This window comes from Tiliqua scincoides, chromosome 2 (genome assembly GCF_035046505.1).
Source record: "Tiliqua scincoides isolate rTilSci1 chromosome 2, rTilSci1.hap2, whole genome shotgun sequence".
In the NCBI taxonomy this organism is placed as follows: domain Eukaryota; kingdom Metazoa; phylum Chordata; class Lepidosauria; order Squamata; family Scincidae; genus Tiliqua; species Tiliqua scincoides.
In genome coordinates this window covers 129,240,276-129,260,640 of record NC_089822.1, presented here as the reverse complement: position 1 = coordinate 129,260,640, position 20,365 = coordinate 129,240,276, and the positions used below count along the sequence as shown (strand labels likewise).

General features: G+C 43.6%; 1 protein-coding gene across 3 annotated transcripts in view; it reads right to left on the bottom strand.

Annotated features, from left to right (window-relative positions):
* The window catches only part of LOC136641521 (cyclic AMP-dependent transcription factor ATF-7), a 125,008-nt gene extending 108,180 nt beyond the window's left edge, over positions 1 to 16,828 (bottom strand). Inside the window, exons 1-2 of one of the 3 annotated variants that reach the window (XM_066617362.1) lie at positions 16,700 to 16,828; positions 1,952 to 2,096 (exon numbers count right to left, since the gene is read on the bottom strand). The gene's annotated coding sequence lies outside the window, so the exon portion shown is untranslated. Of the gene's footprint in view, positions 1 to 1,951; positions 2,097 to 4,489; positions 4,546 to 16,699 lie in introns of those variants that run through there. The other 2 variants (XM_066617364.1, XM_066617363.1) reach the window with 2 other exon arrangements.
* Between the last annotated feature and the right edge of the window lie 3,537 nt (positions 16,829 to 20,365).

Here is a 20,365-nt window from a genome sequence, read left to right as displayed (position 1 = left end):
CTCGGTTAGCAGGGCATATTACTATGATCTCATGGATGCATCCTCAAGATTCCTTAAGATGGATTTTTACCTCAACACCCTTTTTAATTTATACTTATAAAGAAAGCAAGGACTCTAATCCATTGTAGCTATAGGGTACATCAGAAATATACAGTGGTGCCTCGCATAACGAATGCCCCGCGCAGCGAAAAACTCGCATAACGAAAGAGTTTTTCGATTGAGTTTGGTAACTCGCATAACGAAAATTTCTGGCCGTGCTTCGCATAACGAAAAAATTTTTAGGTCCGTGCTTCGCATAACAAAAACTTTTTAGGTCCGTGCTTCGCATAACGAATTTTTTAAAAATTAAAAATTTCGTGTATGCTTCAAATTTTAGAAATCCTCTGTGCAGTATGTATGCCTTTAAAGAGCACGTAATAAACACTTTGTAAACCAAATTTGACTTCGTTTTGACCTTTTTTGCCCATAGGAACGCATTAATTAGATTTCAATGCATTCCTATGGGAAAACGTGATTTGCGCAACGAAAATTTCGCATAACGAAAGGATTCGCGTAACGGATTAATTTCGTTATGCGAGGCACCACTGTACAAGCCAGAATATTTACCAATGTCTTTCTCTACACAATATATAAAGTCCAACCATGTTTTAAGTCAACCATATACTTTATAACCTTAAGAGTGCAATTCTACTCTTGTCTACTCAAAAGTAAGTTTTACTATATTCAATGGGGTTTACTCCTAGGAAAGTGTTATAGGAATGCGGTCTAACTATCATACTAACCATGGTTTAGGAGAATTTGTCTGCTTTAACTTTTTCTCCAACACTACACTCCTGGCTCTAGGTGTGGTGGCACAAAATTGAGCAATGGCTGTGCCAGACAGAATGCCAAACCACAGTTTGCATGAACTGTAAAACCGAAGTTTACAGACTTACAAACCCACTTCAAACTATGGTTCCCAACTCTCATTTTTGCCAGACAATCACAAATCATGATCCAAAGTCATAGATAACCATGGTTTGGCTCGATGATTCATTGAGCCACAAAGTCAAAGTCTATGTTCTCACACAAGTGAATGACTCCTAATACTGCTGAATAGTTCCTCTGGGACTTTTTTGATAGCCAGCATGCTTCGTAGCAAAAAACATTTTTCAGTTCTGTATTGGCAAAAGCTATATTCCAAAATAGAAAAAAATCTGTGCTTCTTTCCAGTTCATAGATTTCAACATAATAAGGAGGAACATTATGTTTTGTTGAACAATAAGGATTTCAGCTGTGATGGCAAAATCTGACACACTGTTTTAATTAGCCTACTGCTGTGATTACACAGAATCATTTCAACGAGTTGAGTTTTGGGGTGATTTGGAGAGAAATTCTGTTGTAACAGATATGGAAAGTACAAAGCAGCAACTGACACTTTAGTGGTCTTGGTTTATTATTTCCAAAAACAAACATGAGATTTTTGGAATGAACTAAGATTGTTGGGGGGGGGGTGTTGTTTTTTACTATCACCACATGCTGGGAACTCAGTCATCAGATTGGTTCAGACAAGCTTCAAGGCCATCCCACTTTTGGCAAGGTTCTGATATATACAGATTTATTGGACAGCACTTTCTCATATGCCAGGCACCCTCAGATTATTCATGAATCACAAATGTGTGGTAATTCTACAACACAACACACTCTACACACATACAGAATAGAAAATTAATTGCTTGACCAAGATATTTGGGAAAATGATTTTTTAAAAACTAATGATGAGAAAAGATAAAGTACAATACGACACAGCCAAAAAAAGAAAAGAAAAAAATACATGAACCTTATCTGACTTTGAAAAATCTTAGTTCAGTACAGGATTATTTTAGACATTTACCCTTTCCTTAACATCTGGCAAAACATGAAATTCATTATGTTTATGCTTCAAACTCATTTGAAATCAATAGGACCTAACCTTGCTTAACTTCTTCCTCTTAGCACGCTTCTGTTATTTCTTTCCAGGCTTTGTTACTTGCTAGCAAATCCACACCACGCAGTCAAATGTCCTTCAGCCACCTAGGACTTGATAATAGCCATTCTGCTTCGTTGGGGTCCTGAACCTATGCAAAAAAATTTTAGTTTACAGCTGTTATCCAGTTGAGGGGACAATCCTAACCAGGTCTACACAGAAGTAAGTCCTATTTTGTTCAATGGGGCTTACTCTCGGGAAAGTGTGGTTAGGATTGTAGCCTGAGTTGCTGAAATGCAATAAGTGCATTTTAAAGATTCAAGTTTAAATTTTAAAAGATTACTTTCAAGCTTTGTCAATGACAATCAACAACACTTATTTGATAAATGTAACAGATGTAGAGTTACAACTGGTGAAATAACTGTACACATTCTGCAATATTCTTATTTTGAAAATGTTATCCATAAGTGAAAAACACTATTCAACCCTTCCATACAGTCTTGATATAAGGCCACAGAAGTAATGAGATCTGAAACAAATAAAACTTCCTCATTGTTGTTATACTTTTACTGATTTATTTATTTTATTTTCCAATGTCTCAGTCATCATGAGGGCCAGGAACTTGTTTAAATATCAATATGAAAGCCAGGGCTATCAAGATTCCCTCAAGTGGAACAAGAGTCGCCCAGTCCTGCCTTTTAACACTTCAGCTAGATTTCAGATTTTGAACTCTGAATCCTATTCCCATTCCTATGGCACAATTTCACATTACAGCAAAATAACATTCGTAAGACATACTGTTCAGTGAAGATATATCAACAGAAAAACACAATTCAAACAAGGTTATTCTGTGCTTCTGAAAAATGGTCAGGCCTGTATTCTGATGAAAGAATGCCTCTACACGCCTTTGCTTGTAGGTGATGTATAAAACAAGTAATTTCATAAAGAAGGTGCTCTCAGCTGAACAGAAAGCTGGTGATGGAACGTAAGGGCAGCCTCTAAAACAGGGAAGGCTCAAAATCATTTAACTGACATGTGATCAAAACCCACATTTAGCATGGATTTTCCCAGTGGGTTCCTGAGATTCCTGTTGGGGGTTTCTCCCAGCTTTGTCAATGACATTTAACAGGCAAGTTAAATGCCTGTTACTCAGCTTGCTAAACAGGTCTACGTGTATCCAGTCTCAGCAAAATCACAGCATCTTGTGTTCTCAGACTATTCAGTGAGATGTGAATTTCTGCAGAATTAAACTAACATTTCACGGTACTGCGCAGGTCCAACTAGTTACTAGGCATTCTGTAGAAATATTTATTTTATTTATTCTTCACATTTTTATATCACCCTTCCTCCAAGGAGCTCTGGATGATGTACATAGTTGTACATGATGTACATGGTTCCATCCTTCCTTTTTGTCCTCACAACAGCCCTGTGAGATAGATGAGGTTAAGAGTGAGTGACTGGCCCAAGGTCACCTAGGAAGCTCTGTGGCTGAGGAGGGATTTGAACCTGGCTCTTCCAGGTCCAAATCCAACTCCCAAACCACTAGACCATCCTGTCTTTCTTACATCAAAATATGCTGAATTGTCATTGGAAGCTGCCTTTTCCAAGCCAGAACACTGGTCCATCTAGCTTACTACTGCTCATAATGTCTGGTAGCAGCTTTCCAGGATTTTTGCCTCAGCCCTACTGATGCCAGGGGTTGAACTTGGAAAGGTACCTGTACCACTATACTTCACTATTCCTTTCAAGCTCTAGCTACCAGGTTCTCAGCACTATAATTCGGTAGTGCTGTGGTGTTGCCCCACCCCTACTGCTCACAGAGCCTGCCCACACATGCATGCTGTATGGCAAATTGGCTGAACAACAGCAGTGCAGGGGAGTGCCTCATTGCTGCTGAAGAGCAAGCAACATCTCTCAGGTAAGTGGGCCTGGCTTTCAATGATGGTTCCCCCTCATCTCTCTCATCTTCAGGTGTCTGCCACCAGTGCACCCCAGCGTTCCTGTCCTTCTCCACATAGACAAGCAGATCCTTTGCTACAACTCAGCTTGACTGTCTCTCCTCCAAGCCACCCCATGCTTGCAACAGCCAGTCAGCATCATGCCAGTCAGTGACCAAATGTCTATGTGCCAGCGCCAGGTGCTGTTGCTTCCTCTGCCACCTTCTCATGCCCACCCTCCTGGGACCCTGGACTCTTGACACCATGGTTGCTGGTCTCACACCAGTCTGTCTCTCTGGACAAGGAGAAACTCAGTTCATGAACTGCAGGGAATTCCATGGAATCCCCCCCCCCCCCGTTTTCTAAAATAATCATTCCCAGTGGCAGTTCTGAAATTCTCTGGAACTCTGCTCATCCCATTATGCTTTCCCCTGAGTACGTGAGAGAAGAGCAACTTCCCAGTTGCCTATGTGAAATTGGTGGGCTCTAGGACAGCTCCAATAAAGAGTAGAGTTGATGTAGCTGGGGAGTCATACGTGCAATGAAAAAACACCTAAGCACATTCACTTTCCTTGCAACATCCATTTCCCTTTATTAAACTGCTCACCTTGCCTTCTTTCACTAAGCTTCATCTTAAAACAAGCGAATGCCCATCCAGCAGCTGCAAGATAACACGAGGGTGGTAGCAGTAGATTGAACCAGATGCAAGGAGGGGGTGACTGGCAATAGACAGAGAGAGCGTGAGCAACTCAGTCACAGGGAGGCAGGCTTCATAGCTGTCAATGCTCACTCCTGTACTAGCCCACCCCAATTCAAGTGGGACTTGTTAATGTCAACCTCACCCCTTGTCTGCTCCTGAAAGGGCAATCTCTCTTTTCCATCTTCTTCCCTGTATATGTAGATAAAAACACTGAGGCTACAATCCTATGCGCTCTTATTTGAAAATAAGCCCAATGAACTCAGTTGAACTTTCTTCTGGGTAAGATGCACAGAATCAAGCAACATGCCTATAAGAAGGAACAGAATAGGCCTATTAAAGAAGGGATGGAGGTAGCAATAGAAGCACCAACAGAAGAATTCCACACAGATTTGATTACCTATGGTCTTAGCAACACCCAAGAAATATTGAAACCTGAGGCTAGTCATTAATTCAAATGGGAAGGACAGACTTCAAATTCAGCTCTAATTGTTCCCTCAAGGTAGCTTCCTGAACAAAGCCTCCCTGAATAATTGCTGTTTTCAAACAGGAGTCAAGCATCTTTGTTTACAACACTGTTATTATTCAAAGTGTTGAAGTATCTTCAAATCCAAGAAAAAACTCAATGAAAGTGCAAATCAGACTCACCAGGCCAGACTCCAAGAGAGTTTACTGCTTACCCAGGCATGTGTGAATATCTGCTCAGTCACTCCTATACTGGAGGCAATGTAGGTGTTTGAGACACCAACAATGTTAGGAATTGTTATGCAAGAGCTATTGAACCTTTTGGGGTTTCCTCCCTGCTCAAGCACCACCTTTGCTGGGTATCCCTTTTTCAAGCACCACTGCTACCATCAGAGATGGCAGCTGTTCACACAAGTGGGTGGCTTTACTCTGTACTCTCCTGCCCCAAACTGTTTTGCTCTTGAAGAGCCAGGTAGCTGTGCTATGTGCCCACCACTGCCCCAGCCATCTTCACTTCTGGTGGAATCAAACCAGGCAGGTCAGAGCCACATGGTCACCATGGCAGTAAGATGAAGCACAATCTGCCAGACTGTGACATACTATGGTTTGAAAAGCACTGGTTTATATAACCGTCTCACAGTTACCAATGAGGGCACCAGAATTTCTTCTTCTTGTAAATTAGTCAGTAACATATTTTTAGACAAAAGCCCACACAGTGCACACACACAAAAAAACATTTTTGCAAATTCTTAGGAACCAGAATCATCATAGATACTCGCCCATAATTCGATCCCACAGATAGGTTGAGGGCAGGTTTTGAGCCAACAATCATGGAATTTTCTATGACCCTTGGATAAGTCAGGGGTTAAATTTAGGGGGGTGTCTGACTATAGTTTTGTCTGATTTTACTTGAGACCAGATCCTGAAAAATAACCCATCACTAATTGTTACCTAAGAACTGCAGTCTCTAATTTATTAAAAACATAGTAAAAGGTCATCAGATACATTTTTATTCTTTTTAAATTCTGGTCTTCATCACTTTTTTGTAAGCACTATCAGAGTAAGTGCACTGTAAACAACATACCAGTAAAACAGTGGTTCCCAACCTGGTATTCATGTACTCCCAGGGACACTCAACAGGACCTTTAGGGGTACTTGAAATAGAATGGAATAATGGTAGAAAAAGGTAGGTCATGCTCCAGAATGCCTTGCAAGGACCAGCAAGGCAGGAAGGGAGGTAGCTCGTTGGCTGTGAAAGCCCCACCAATAGCTAGTTTTTGGTCATCAATTCATGTATGAGCCAGTGATTGAAAACCAGCACAGTAAAAAAGCTGAAACATAACATGGAAAGTGATCAATCACCCAGAATCTCTCAGCACACTTCTGGTGCAAAACAGTGCAAAGGCAGAGTCTTCTGTTCTTCAAACAGATAAAAAGAGAAAACACTGTGATAAATACATGAAGTCTGGGCTTTCATATAGAGGAGATGAGGGCTTGTATTATTAATTACAAACATTTTGCTAATATGAAGAGTACAATTTATGGAAATGGGCTGCCAAGGGATATGCAAGTGAAAAAGGTTGGGAACCACTGCAGAAGGACCATGAATCAAATCCACCTTTAAGGTGTCTGGTGTGTTAAGCCAGAAGTTCTACGTACAACATACAACCCATAATAGATAACTGGGAGTGTGCAATTCAATTCACAGCAGAGAGATGGAGCTGCATATATTTGCAACCCTTTTTACTGAGAAGTAACCCACTGCCTTCCATGGGTGTTATTCTTAAGTAAGGGTGCACTGAATTGTAGCCTGCTTCAAGTGGAAAGGCAGATTCCCATTCTGGTGTTTCAAAAAACAGACCTGCTTTGCAAGCATTTGCAAAGCAGAACCAGGCTGCAGCAGAAGGAAGGAGAATAAAAGGTTAACAATTGCTTCTAAGGAGCTGTGCCTGCCTGCTGCTTGAGAAACTTGGCGCCTGTCTGCCGCTTGAGAAACGAAACTTTTCAGAGTTGAAAGGCTCTGATTGACCCGGAGATAAGGCGAAGTGATAATTTGAGCTTGATTACTTGGCAAAAATTTCACATACTATAGGCGAGTATCTACAGTAATTGTTTAGCTACCTTGGCAACAAGGTGCCTATCATTTTTCCATGCCAACCAATAATAACTATGACCAGGCAACTTAAATCTGTCAATCAGCACACTTAAGCCCAATTTTCCCTGTTGCAGACACTCTATAATCAGTGTCTAGATAAAAATCTGAGATAAAAAACACAAATAAAAATCTGAGAAGGCAAGAATCTCCATACTTCTATCACCTGTTTTGCTATGATAAATGAAAATATGTCTGTAAAACCAACACTAACTACATTAACAGACTATCAGTATCTTTAGTGTTATTTCCAATTTCAAGTAATTTTTTTTAACTTTCCAATGGTAATCTATATTACAATGTTCATATCACCAAATACCACCAGCTCAGATTAGCACATGACATCATTCTATGGCCAACTTGGCTGGACCACAATATTGGGGTACATAGTTCAACAATCTGGTACCATTCAGTGTGATGAAATGTTCCTCCTTGCCTACCAACCTAAAAATCTCATACCCCAATGCTAAACAAGCTTCCTCAGATGTTAAGTTCCACTAAAATTAAATAAAACTTATGTCATAATCAATATGCTCAGCATCACAGCACTATGTCTATAGTTTATGGGCAAATGAGTATGAGTGGGAGCATAAAGCAGAGCTGTACTTGGTACTCTTCTATCATGCACGAGAACATAAAGAGCAGAAATTAAAATACTGTCCTGCCTTATCCATCCCATCACACCTTGCACCAAAATGGACTAGTGCAACATTATAGTGAAAGAAGGTAGTCTCATACTGCTGGACCCTATCTTACTGCAGCATGACCAGCCCCCCCCCCCATTTGTACACTGAATCATAATTGTTACATTAGAAGGGAGGAAGTTATACCCCAGGGTACCCCTGTCAACAAAGGACACAGACACTGGAAACATTTAATATAGTTTATAACAGTTGTATTTGCTTCTTGAATCTACCATTACCTTATCAAGTCATGCTTCAGTCAACTCAGTAAACATCCATGTTGACTATGGTCTGCGAACTCTCAGTTGCCAAGGCCATATTACTCAGTCTTGCTCTTATTTAGTGGGGGGAAGGGGCAGTTAGAAAATTATGCATTTTAGATATAATTCCAAGAACGTTCACAATAAAACAGAATTATTTTATTTGCTGCTGTGCTGTGTATATATCTGCTCCTCCTCAGCCGAGTTCTTTGCGTGAGCACATACACACAAAGCAAATGTCAAAAATTACAAGTGGTGCAGAATATTGCACTTTCTGATGCAATATTTCACTACTACCCTGTTCCTACTTAACAATGTAATTAAAGAACCTTGGTTGGTTTCTGAGTTGGTTTGTTGGTTTCTGTGTTCAAGTCAAAGTGATGGCTTTGACCTCTAGAATTTTAAGCAGTTTGAAAACAAGTTGTCTGTGGACCAGTTCATCCCACAAAGGTTCTTGGATGAGGCCCTGCTACCTATCCCACCACCAGAAGTGCAGTGGGTGAAGCATGAGACTTTTCAGTAATGGCTTTCAAGCACTGGAATACCTTGCCACATGGAACTTACCTGGCTCTCTCTAGGACTGTATTTTGCAGCACACGTTACTGTTACAGGTCCCAACAGTATCCAACTTTCAAGCACAGATGCAACTGCAATACATCCCCAAAGTAACTGAATAAACATTTCATTACCTTGAGGTAATTCCATGACTGCACCCTACTGCAAGATGCAGCATATGCCCCATTGTCACGGCTGCATCAGTGCTGGAAAGTTGGATAGGACTGGACCCTCACAGTGACCATTTGGCTCAAGAGTGCATGTGGCACGTTGTTCCTGGAGTTGCATCTTATTGATTACTGCTGCTGCTTACTGGTTTCATTGTCTCAACTTTTTAAAATTGTGATAAGGGTTTTATATAATTCTGATGCATTTTTCATGATTGACAACTGCCATAGAGGCTTGTTGAATAAGAAAGGATAACAATATTTTAATAAATAAGAGGAACTGATACTAGTGGTAGCACTACTCACCATTTACCTAAAGTATTTCAAGTGCTCACTGTGCTCCATGTACATTCAACCCCAGCACTGTAATGAAAATCAGTATTAACACTACAGTATGGAGTATTATCTCCATATTACAAACGGGGGGGGGGGGGCTGATAATGAGAGAATGGGAACTCAAGTTCATAGCTGAGATTAGGTTTGAATTGAGTATTTCAGGTCGCACAGCTATCGGTTTCTCACAATAAAACCAGACTTTATGGCTCCCACATGTCTGTGGTACCAGACAAGCAACTGTGGACAAGCAACCTTCTCACATCACATTCTACAAGGTGGCAGTCAAAAATCAACCAAAGTTATAAGAGAAGGGGTGTCCAAACTTTTTGGCAGGAGGGCCTCATTATCTCTATGACACTGTGTTGGGGGCCGGGGAAGAAATAATTACATTTAAAATTTGAATACATTTACATAAATGAATATATTAGAGATGGAACTTATACAAATGAATGAAAGTCTCAAGATAGCCCAAGCCCACAAAAGACCTTGTGCAAAGCAAGACTGGCCTTTCCTTTGCTGCCGCTTCACAGACATGAACCAACAAGCAGCAAAGGGAGCCGGCAGCTTGTGCGAGAGGTCTAACAGTCGGCCCTTGCACTGAGAGTAGTTGCATCGGGCCACTGCAGGCTCCAGCAAGTCTCTGGAGGGCCAGAGGCTCACTGGAGATAGGGGTTCCCCACAGGATGGATTGGGGGTCCCAAAGAGCTGCAAATAGCTCCCAGGCCGGGATCTGGGTACACTTATATTAGAGGGAAGAACTGACAGACACAAGCACATATTTCTCTGTTCTAAATACCTCATGCCATTTATGGTTCTACTAGTATGAGCATTTGGGTGGAGAACCTACCTATATCAGTCTTCTAAATGGCTGCTTCAAAACAGCCATGTACTAACCCTCTAAAACTACCTTTACACAGCCAGCAAGGGAGATCATATAAACTACAAGAAAGGAGGTTCATTTTTCCCCTGGCAGGTTGTTGATGTGCTGCCACAAATGACTATAGTATATACAAGGGAGAGTCTAGCAAAATTTGTGAGCTCGCAGCATTTGTAGAATTATTTGCAAAAGCAGGCCATCCTCTGGACAAATGAATTTCTTCTTTCAAACCTATCTAGCTATAGAATCAAACTGAAATGATTCAGAATTATCAGGGGGAGAATGTTATTGAAGAGGTTCTTATCAATGTTTCCTATTAATTTTAACTAACAAATTAGCAATATTTGTCAATGGAGGACAGTAAACTTATGTGCACTCCCTACAAAAGAACTTAATTCAGCAATGGTTTAGTAATGCCTTCTTCAACTTTAATTAGATGGAAAGTCAGAACCTAGGGAAGTACTGTAGAACAACTTCTAGAAGAATTGAATTGAGATAATGTGTTAATTAACAAAATCATTCTGGCCTTGTTATCAACAGTTGCAAACTGTCATTGCACATAACTTGTATATATTGAATCTGTAACACAGGATTGTCACAAGATAGTACCTCCTGTGTTTCATAACCATTTGACCTCTCTGTTTACATTTTTTCTCACTATGACCATGTGTATGCAATATTGACACCTGACTATAACACTTCATACATTTGATTAAGTGAACTGTACTTCATAAAATCTTAAACTATAATAAATTTGTCTTCAAGGTTAAGATTCTGCTGTTTTCACTTTAGAATGAAGCACGCAAAGTCTCCAGATCTGTTCAAGACATAGGCCTAAACATGAACCTTGCATCTTATTAGATCTCTTTACGGCTTTAGATGCAAAAAGCAGAGCAGAATACCCTGCTTCGCACCTGGAATAACTGCCAGGCTCAGCATATGTCACTATTCAGCCATGCAGACTATAGGTAGCCACTGGCATCCTATCCATATTGTTTTCTCTCTCCAGTTTGGAACCACAGTGCCATAGATTCAATAAGTTGTTGTGGAATATCTTCCAGCTGTAACACATGATAAATTACAGAATTTAAGTATTTTTTCAACCTGAGGTGTTGACAGGACCTTGGAAATAAGATGAGGCACTTGGGCTTTGAACCTGGGGCACCCTGACCCTAGCCCAACACTCTAACCACTATACCATACTGTCTCAATACACACAGATGTTAATGGATAATGAATAATAGACAAACAATGGATAAGGAAGGAGCCCACTGACAACCCAGTTTCAGTATCATTGTGTCCGATCTGACCCTTTGCCTTCACCCAGGTATAACTGTGTAGGTATCTCCCTTTCTGGATACAGCTCTCTGCTTACGGAGGATTTCAAAGCTTCTTGCAGATGAACGGAACAAGGCCATGTTTCTTTCCTTTCTCTTAGATATGCCTGCCAGTAGCTCCACTATGAGGAAAAATATCTCCAAACTAGACACCTGTCTTTGTCCATCACTGCCACACTTGGAGGCTTTGAACAATTTCTTCTCAAAATGGCTCAAGGTTTAAAAAACACTGGCACCGGATCCAACATACTATATGTGAATATTAACCCAAAATGTAGGGTTTGACAGCTGAACGGCTCAATATCCAATCAAAGGTAGTTGGTATGAGCTGGTCTATATCCAGACTCCAGCCTGTGGGCCGGGTCCAGTGTTCTGCCCAAGCCCTTCCCTGCATGAACGGTGCTTACTGTTCCACAGAGGAGCCTTCACAAAGCAACTTCATGCACCCCCAGTCTTTGCTGCATCCAGACACTTCTGGTTTCTGATGCCCCAGCAGGCTTTGCACCCAAATTTCTGGGCAGAAACAGCTGGACAGCGCGAAGTCTGGGGGCGCATGAAGGCGGCTTTGCGGAGGCCCTCCCAGCAAAACTTTGGAGACTGCTGGTGTACATGAAGGCTCTTCAAAGATAAAGGATCTCTTTGCCTCACTGAACCAGAGTTTTATTTTTCAAAAAGGAAAAAAAAATACTGTTTCTCAAGGTTTCAAGACTTCTCTTTTTATCTAGACACACACAAGATGTCATGCCTCATTTGCTGCATTGGTATCAACTCATTCTCATGTGGACAAGTAATTAAGTAACAGAGTACAATGTAACACAGCTATTGGCACACAGGAGATGTCTGCATTTTAACCCTCAAAACTACAAATAAACGTTGATGTAGCACAGTAGTTAAGATTGCACTTGCTGAAGGCAAGCAAGACTTACGTTTGTGCAGATATGCATAGGACTGTGCTGCAAAATTGTGCCTGGAAATCCCCAGTTCAAATCTCACTTCAGCCACAAACTGACTTTAGTCAAGCCACTTGATCTCAGCCTCGGTCCCTTGTTGGCTATTTGAGGTAGCCAAGAACACTGGCCTGTGAGGCTGCTGGTACTGAGATTGTGAGTGAAGTATCTGAAACAACCAACAACAAAAATGCTAGGTACTAGCATTTTTATGCAGAAATTCCAGGTTCAATCCCCGACATCTCCAGTAAAAAGATCTTGAGCCACTGGGCCCTACACAAAACTCTGAAAAACCACTGCTAGTCAAAGAAGACAATGCTAGACTCAACAGACTAGCTCAAAATGAGACGGCTTTGTATGTTCATCCTGTTATAATGCAGTGTACAACTATAAAACCCATCAGTGGAATTGAGGCATTTCAATTAAATTGATGAATGAATGTACTGAAGGACCCACATTATTACAGTCAGTTCTCTTATCCTGATCCTTGTCCTGAATTCACTATCTTCAAATTCGCTTATCTGAGAGGAGCAAAATTACCACCTACCTCTTGCTATCCTTTATTCTCGTTATCAGATAACATTGTGTAAGTGTACTCAGGGTGGGACTCAATGCAGCCAGGAGCAGGTGGGCTGGGTGAAAAAGGTCACAAGAGAAGGAGGAGAGGAGACAGTGGTTTCCTCATGAGATGAAGGCACCAGTGGCGCCATGCGGGGGGGGGGAGGAAGAGACACCTATAAAGTATCCAGCAAATGGAGGAGGGAGTTGTGGAAATCACGCCCAGCAAATTATACTCCTTGCTTTTTAATGTTGTATGGATTAGGTTGATGTTCCACATCAAACGGGCATTGGTACTGGCTCATGGAGGATTGTTGTACATATCTGTGACTGCTTCCAGATTTGTTCCACCATCTTGGGCACCATGTCAGGGATTCCAGCTGAACCTTCACAACTCTAGCTTTGATGAGAGACTTTTAATGAGAAGTCTCTGGAAGGCTAACTGTGGGCTGCTCTCGGGCAAGCCCAAGGAAGGAGCTACAAGAGAAGTGGAGGAGGAGGACAGGTGAAGCAACCTCCCTCCCACTGCTGAACTCTTGAGGTCACATTGTTGCAACCTTCAACAAGTTGAGGGAAAGCACTGAGAAATCATGATCACCACAACTTTCAACACATCAAAGGATATCCAGTACAGAGGAGGAAGCATCATATGTTGGGGGTGTAGATGAGCCCTTGCTGTAACCCAGCCCCATAGACTTCAAGATTCAGGTTCACAGAGTGTATGATGAAAAGTGTCTCCTGGAACATAATCCCATTTTCCTCAGAGGCTAAATAATTCAATATCAAATAGATTTTTCAGGAACATAACCCTAGCAGATAACGAGAATTGACTGTATCTAAACTGTACACTCCTTGGTGTAGAGGTCTGTTCGTTCAGTCTGTATAAGGCAGCCATTTTCAACCACTATCCCATAGCACACTGGTGTGCCACAGATGGTCTTCAGGTGTGCCATGAGAATTTGAGAGAGGGTCTTCTGTTAGTAGAGCAATTGGGAGATGCGAGTCCCTGTTGCCAATGGCTGTGCCTTGTCAATTGTCAAAAAAAAACAGATGTTGTGCCTTGACAATTTTAGTGCCTTGTCAGTGTGCCGTGAGATGAAAAAGGTTGAAAATCACTGGTATAAGGCATCATCAACATTGATGATGGTATATAAACAATTGCTACAACAGTTTCCATAACACTTTCAAAATGTTAAGTCAGGTACATACACCAAACAGCACATTAACAAAAGGTCTACTTTTAGTTCCACCTATACTACAACTGATTTGGTTGGCTTTGTTTTAAAAGACAGAGCATAGGGAGAAGAGCCAAGTTGCTTTTATTTACAAGTAACTGCTACGTGATCACCTGAAAGGAGCCAAAAAACTTGAGATTCCATTCAATATAAGGTGAATATGAGGGGAAACTGGTAGAATAAACTCTGTTCACTGGAAATGAATGAATCAGCAAAACCTGTCATCAAGAAAAATCAATTTCAAGCACTCCTTAAATGTAGTCAAAGACTGACTACATTAAAAGTTTACACCCAACTTAAGAATGGCTTCACTAGTGATGTTCTTCAGACAGACACACTCTCTCTCCACCAACCTGCTTGTGGAATATTTAATCCTTTTGTCTTTCAATGCAATCTTCCTGCACACAGACATCTCACATTAAAATTACGACAGCAAACCCTATGGGCCTCTACACTAGTGATTTTCAACCTTTGTCATCTCATGGCACACTGATAAGGCGTGTGTCAAGGTACACCATCAGTTTTTTGATAACTGACAAGGTGCATCATGCTGCTGGTGGGGAACTCACACCCCCAATGACCATATTAACAAATGACCCTCCCATAATCTCCTGTGGCACACCAGTGAACCATTTGTGGCACACCAATGTGCCTAGGCACACTGGTTGCAAATCGCTGCTCTACATGAAGTTCCTCACTGTGCCACCTGCTGTAAAAGGAAATACCCTGAGGCCCAAATCCTAACCAACTTTCCAGCACTGGCATAGCTGTGCCAATGGGATGTGTGCTGCATCCTGTAGATGAGTGGCACTCACAGAGGCCTCTTCAAAGTAAGCGGAGGTTTGTTCCTTTACCTCAGAGCTGCATTGCCCTTAAGTTGGTGCTGAAAAGTGGATTAGGATTGTGCTCTGAGTTGGTCTCAGAATTTGGCACTGCTAATAGATAGCTGCCAAAGGCCCAGCTCAGTTATTTTCAACCAGTGTTCTCAATACTGAGAACAAAACGGCTAATACTATAATGCCGTTATACAAACGGATGGTAAGGCCACACCTAGAGTACTGTGTCCAGCTCTGGTCACCACATCTCAAAAAGGACATAGTGGAAATGGAAAAGGTGCAAAAGAGAGCAACTGAGGCTGCAATCCTAACCTCACTTTTCTGGGAGTAAGTTCCATTGAATGCAATAGGACTTACTTCTGAGTAGACCTCGTTAGGATTGTGCTCTAAAATGATTACTGGGCTGGAACACCTTCCTTATGAGGAAAGGCTACAGCATTTGGGCCTCTTCAACCTAGAAGAGAGATGCCTGAGGGGGAAACATGATTAAGACATACAAAATTATGCACAGGAAGGATAAAGTGGATAGAGAGATGCTCTTTTCCCTCTCACACAACACCAAAATCCATTACGGGTTACAAGCTATGATGTGTATGTGCAACCTCCTGATTTTAAAAATGGGTTATGTCAGAATGCCAGATGCAAGAGAGGGCACCAGGATGAGGTCTCTTGTTATCTGGTGTGCTCCCTGGGGCATTTGGTGGGCCACTGTGAGATACAGGAAGCTGGACCAGATGGGCCTATGGCCTGATCCCAGGGAGCTGTTATGTCGAAAAAACTGATAGAGTGCCTTGACAATTCTAACACATTGTGAGTGCGTCAGGAGATGAAAAAGGCAGCAAAGCACTGCCCCAGCTTCTGGCAAGGCCCCACCAGCATCAACCCCTGACCAGCTGCTGCCACTGAACTGCAGCAACCAGCAACATCCTGGATCCTCTCCAGGATGATCCCCCCTTGCTGTGCTGCTGTTGCCTGCTTGCTTGCTGCTGCTGCACACACACACCCCTCCCAAAAGCAGGCAAGGAAGTGGTATTTGAAGTCAGCTGTCCTCTGCACCCACTCATGACCTTTGTGCCCCACACCACCAGCACTAGTAGAGCCCAGAGAGGCCTGTCCCCTCCCCAGAGCCCAGTCAACCCCTTACCAAGCCACCCAATATGAAGCAGCCCCCACAAGCTGATGAAGCCCTATGGAGGGCATTTTCTTGAGAGTAAGCCCCATGGAGGTCATTGGGCCTTACTTCTGAGTAGAGCAGCACAGGCCTGTGCTCTCAGTGGCCCGATAGGGGCATCCCTTCACCCACTCACCTCTACAAGGGCAGGAGGCACCCCAGACCCCCCCAGTCCCAGCTCTGCCTGCCCCATAAGTACTCAGTGGTCTTCCCCCCACAGTGTCACCAACAGCCCTGAGGCGCCCCCGCCCTCCCTTCTCCTCAGCTCCTCGCCCCTCCCCCTCCCAGCCACCGCCCGGGCCCCTTCTTGGAGCTTCCTCGCATCCCCCTTAAGCCCCGCCCAGCCTCGGGAGACAGGGGGCGTTCTCCCTCCCAACCCCGCACCCTTATTGGCCGCGCCGCCCGCCACTCACCTCCCCCGGCCGCGTTGATTGACGCAGCCCAACTGCCAATCAACGACAAGGCGGAACCCACACCCCGCAAGTCTTGGAGGAGTTCGGTTTTTCTTGAGGGGAGGAGGAGAGGTAACGGCTCAACTTACCTCGGGACCGCAGGAAAGAGTAGTGGAATGAAGAGGCCGTTTTAGTTCCCGCTCCCTCTCTCCTCGGGGCGCGGGGCCCTTCTCCGTCTCACGCCGCCACTCTCGGGGCTCTCCCCAGTCTCAAGCCGCGGCCCCCCCTTGCCTTGCGTGCGCGCGCGAGACTCTCGCGAGGGTTGACGACGGGGCGTGGCTTCTCAGCCGCCGAGCCAATGAGAAATAAGAGGGGCGGTGCTGTGAGAAAAGGGGCGGAGTCAGGGGTTACCGAGTCGCCCGCGCGGAGGGTGTTAGTGGCGCGTGTTCCTGTGCGCGCGCGCGACCAGTTCAGTTCCATGGAACTCGTGCCGGCGATTTGCTATTGGCTGCTTAAGATCAAGGAACAGAGGCGCGCGCACGAGGGCGGGGGGTTTCCTATTGGCTGCTTGAGACACAGCGATCCACGCAAAGCGTAGCAGAAGCAGAGAACAGGTCCCCAAGCCTATGTACGTCTACTCAGAAGTAAATCCCATTATAGTCAATGGGGCTTACTCCCAGGTAAGTGTGGATGGGATTGCAGCAGCAGTGGGGAGTGGCACGAGCCTCCTTCCACCGATCCCACATGGCCTGGTTGAACTGCTGCCCCTGGGGGGCTACACTGCACACTCCCCCAGGGGGAGCAGCCACTGCCTGCATCTACACACGCTGCTGCAGAATGAGGGGATGCCATTCAGGGCGTCCAGAATGGGACCCCTCACAGCCCAGTCCTATCCACACTTTCCTGGGAGTAAGCCCCATTGACTCTAATGGGACTGACTTCTGAGTAGACATGCATAGGTTTGGACTTTCAGACCACACTCCCATCCACACTTCCCTGGGAGTAAGCCCCATTGACTGTAATGGGACTTCTGAGTTGACAGGCTTGGGCTCTAAGTCAAAAATCTCCTTGCATTTAGGAAACTAGAGCAACCAGTGGTACTCATACCAGTGGGTCTCATACCACTGGTGGTACTTGACCTGGTACCTGGTGGTATGTGTGGGACCTCCAGACCTCCTCCACCACCTGTCAGCGGGACCAGCAACACAACACAAGCAGCTCGGCTTGGCAGGCAGAGCTCCAGTGTGTGCTTTTCATGTGCTCCAAAAAGCCCTGCCGTCCACTCCAACCCTCTTACCTGTGTTTACTGTGTTGTATCTGACCTCCTGATTCAGTAGTCGCTGGTGATGGTATCGCTACCAGTAACTTCCAGTGGTGTTTCCAATATAGGTGGACCGTGTGAGGTGGTACAGAGGGATGAAGACATTGAGAGATGCTGAAATGAGCAGTAAGAATTAGAGCAGGGGTGTCAAACATAAGGCCCAGATGGAAGCTTTTAATCCAGATGGAAGCAGGTGTTATAAGGACAGCCCACATGAAAATGGGGCTCTCCCATATCTTGAAATATGATCAAGATTTGTGTATTTTCTCTTCTGTCATTTGCACCTAATGAGTTCCTAAGTGAGAAAAAGTGATTACTTTTGGTTATAACCGCTTTAATGACATCATTTCTTGCCTAATGAAATCACTTCCTGCCCTCAGCGTGCACCATGAATCAGCCCTTGGTATGAAACACGTTTGACACCCCTGAATTAGAGCATCAGGGTGAGAAGGTGGGGCAACACTGAGCCTTCTTACACTCCATGGAGGATTTATTTTTCTTAACAGGGGAAACCACTAAAAGAAATGCAGCCCCACATTTGAAATCTAAAGTAGCATCAATTTCTACCATTATGTTCTTCTCTCCAAATACGGTAATGCAGTATTTCTTAGCCAGTGGTACTTGAGGTGTTATCTGGTGGTACTTGCAAGTCAAGTCCCCTGGTTCCCTGCCGCCCAGCAGCAAGACCAGGAACACAACACAATAAACAGCTGGAGGAGGCTTGGTGGGCAGAGCTCCAAAGCATGCTTTTCTGCCCTTCAAAAAGCCCTCCTGTCCACCCTGAGCCTCCTACTGGTGTTGATTATCAGCCCAATCCTATCCAACTTTCCAGCACTGGTGCAACTGCAATGCAGCCCTAGGGTAAGGGAACAAAATGTTCCCATACCTTAAGGAGGCCTCTGTGACTGCATCCCCAACACAGGAAGCAGTACACAGCCCATAGGCACAGCAGCACCAGTGCTGGAAAATTGGATAGGACTGGGCCCTCAGTCACATCTGGTCAGGATTGGGCCCTCAGTCACATCTGGTTTTCCAACCCAGAAGTAACTGGCACTGATGTCATCATCAGTTACTTCTGGTGGTACTTCAAATAGGTGGACTTAGTGAAGTGGAACGTTGGAGGACAAATGTTGAGAAACACTGCTGTAATGAATAGATCAGCTCTGACAGTAGCCCTCCCACACAAGAACTCTGGCTGTTGAGAATTCTGAAGGCCCCCAACAGGGCAGAGAAGAAGGAAGGGGACAGACATCAGGAAGGAAACTCTTACTGTCAGTCTCTCCTTATTAGGACGGGGTTGGCATGGTTGGAGAGCTGCTGAGAACCAGGGCCTTGGGAAGACTCACCCATTTCCTGCTTGAACCAGCAGTCCACCAGTGAAACTGGGATCCCTGGAGGAATAGGATTCACTCACCCCTCCATCTAAATGTATTAAACATATCTGAATTGGGAACTTAAAACCGTTTTTGCAAAGTAATACATACAGTTGCTTTAATTCATCTTTAAAATCAAATGGAACTTTAAGGTTTACACTATGGGGAAAGGATTTCTTTCAAAGGTTGTCAGTGTTTTAATTCTTTGTACCCCAGTGTAATGTTTCTTATTAACTGAAATGACTGCTGTGATTCACCCTTCTTTTTAGTTATTGGGCAATTTCCTATACCCTGTGACTTGAATAGTGAACTTGTACTAATGCTTCATTTGTCACGGAAGCACTGAATCCAAATAGCACAAATCATTTATATCTTATCTATCTATGCTCTCCAGCAGTAATGGTGATATAACTCTCACTGTTGTCGGTAAATAAATCAGTGGGGATGGGGTAGAAATAACATCACTGAATTTGGTATTTTACTCTAGAGAAGATCCCTACCTATCCATGAATTTACTATTTTACTCCCAATTTCTTCTACTGTTTCCTTATTTAAATTAGACTGGTTCACACATGATTATCATTTGATGACTACAAAAGAAGTATTGACATAAATGGTCCACCATAGATAGAACTTTCTCCTGTTGCCTCAGACATGATGTTTTGCATTAGTGTCAAATCACACTTCAAAGGCCGACATCAGATGCAGAAAAATCAAGCAATGTAGAGCTGGTGTAGCATTGCAAAGGCTGCATTCTTATACATATTAACCTGGGAGTAAGTCCCCTTGAACTCAATGGGACTTCTGAGTAGACTTACTTGGACATGTGCTAGAAGAAACTAATGGCCCAATCCTATCCAACTTTCCAGCAGTGTTACAGCTGTGCCAATGGGGCATGCGCTGCATCCTGCAGTTGGGGGGAGCAGTCACAGAGGCCTCTGCAAGGTAAGGGAACATTTGTTCCCCAACATGGGGGCTACTTCAGTGCTGGAAAGTTGGATAGGATTGGGTCCTGAGATGCATATCAGGTGTTCCTCTGTTCAAAACTTGCCTCTTTCAATGAATGTCCTGAGTGGCCTTAGGCAAGGCACTCCCTTTCAGCCTCAGTATTCTATCTGCAA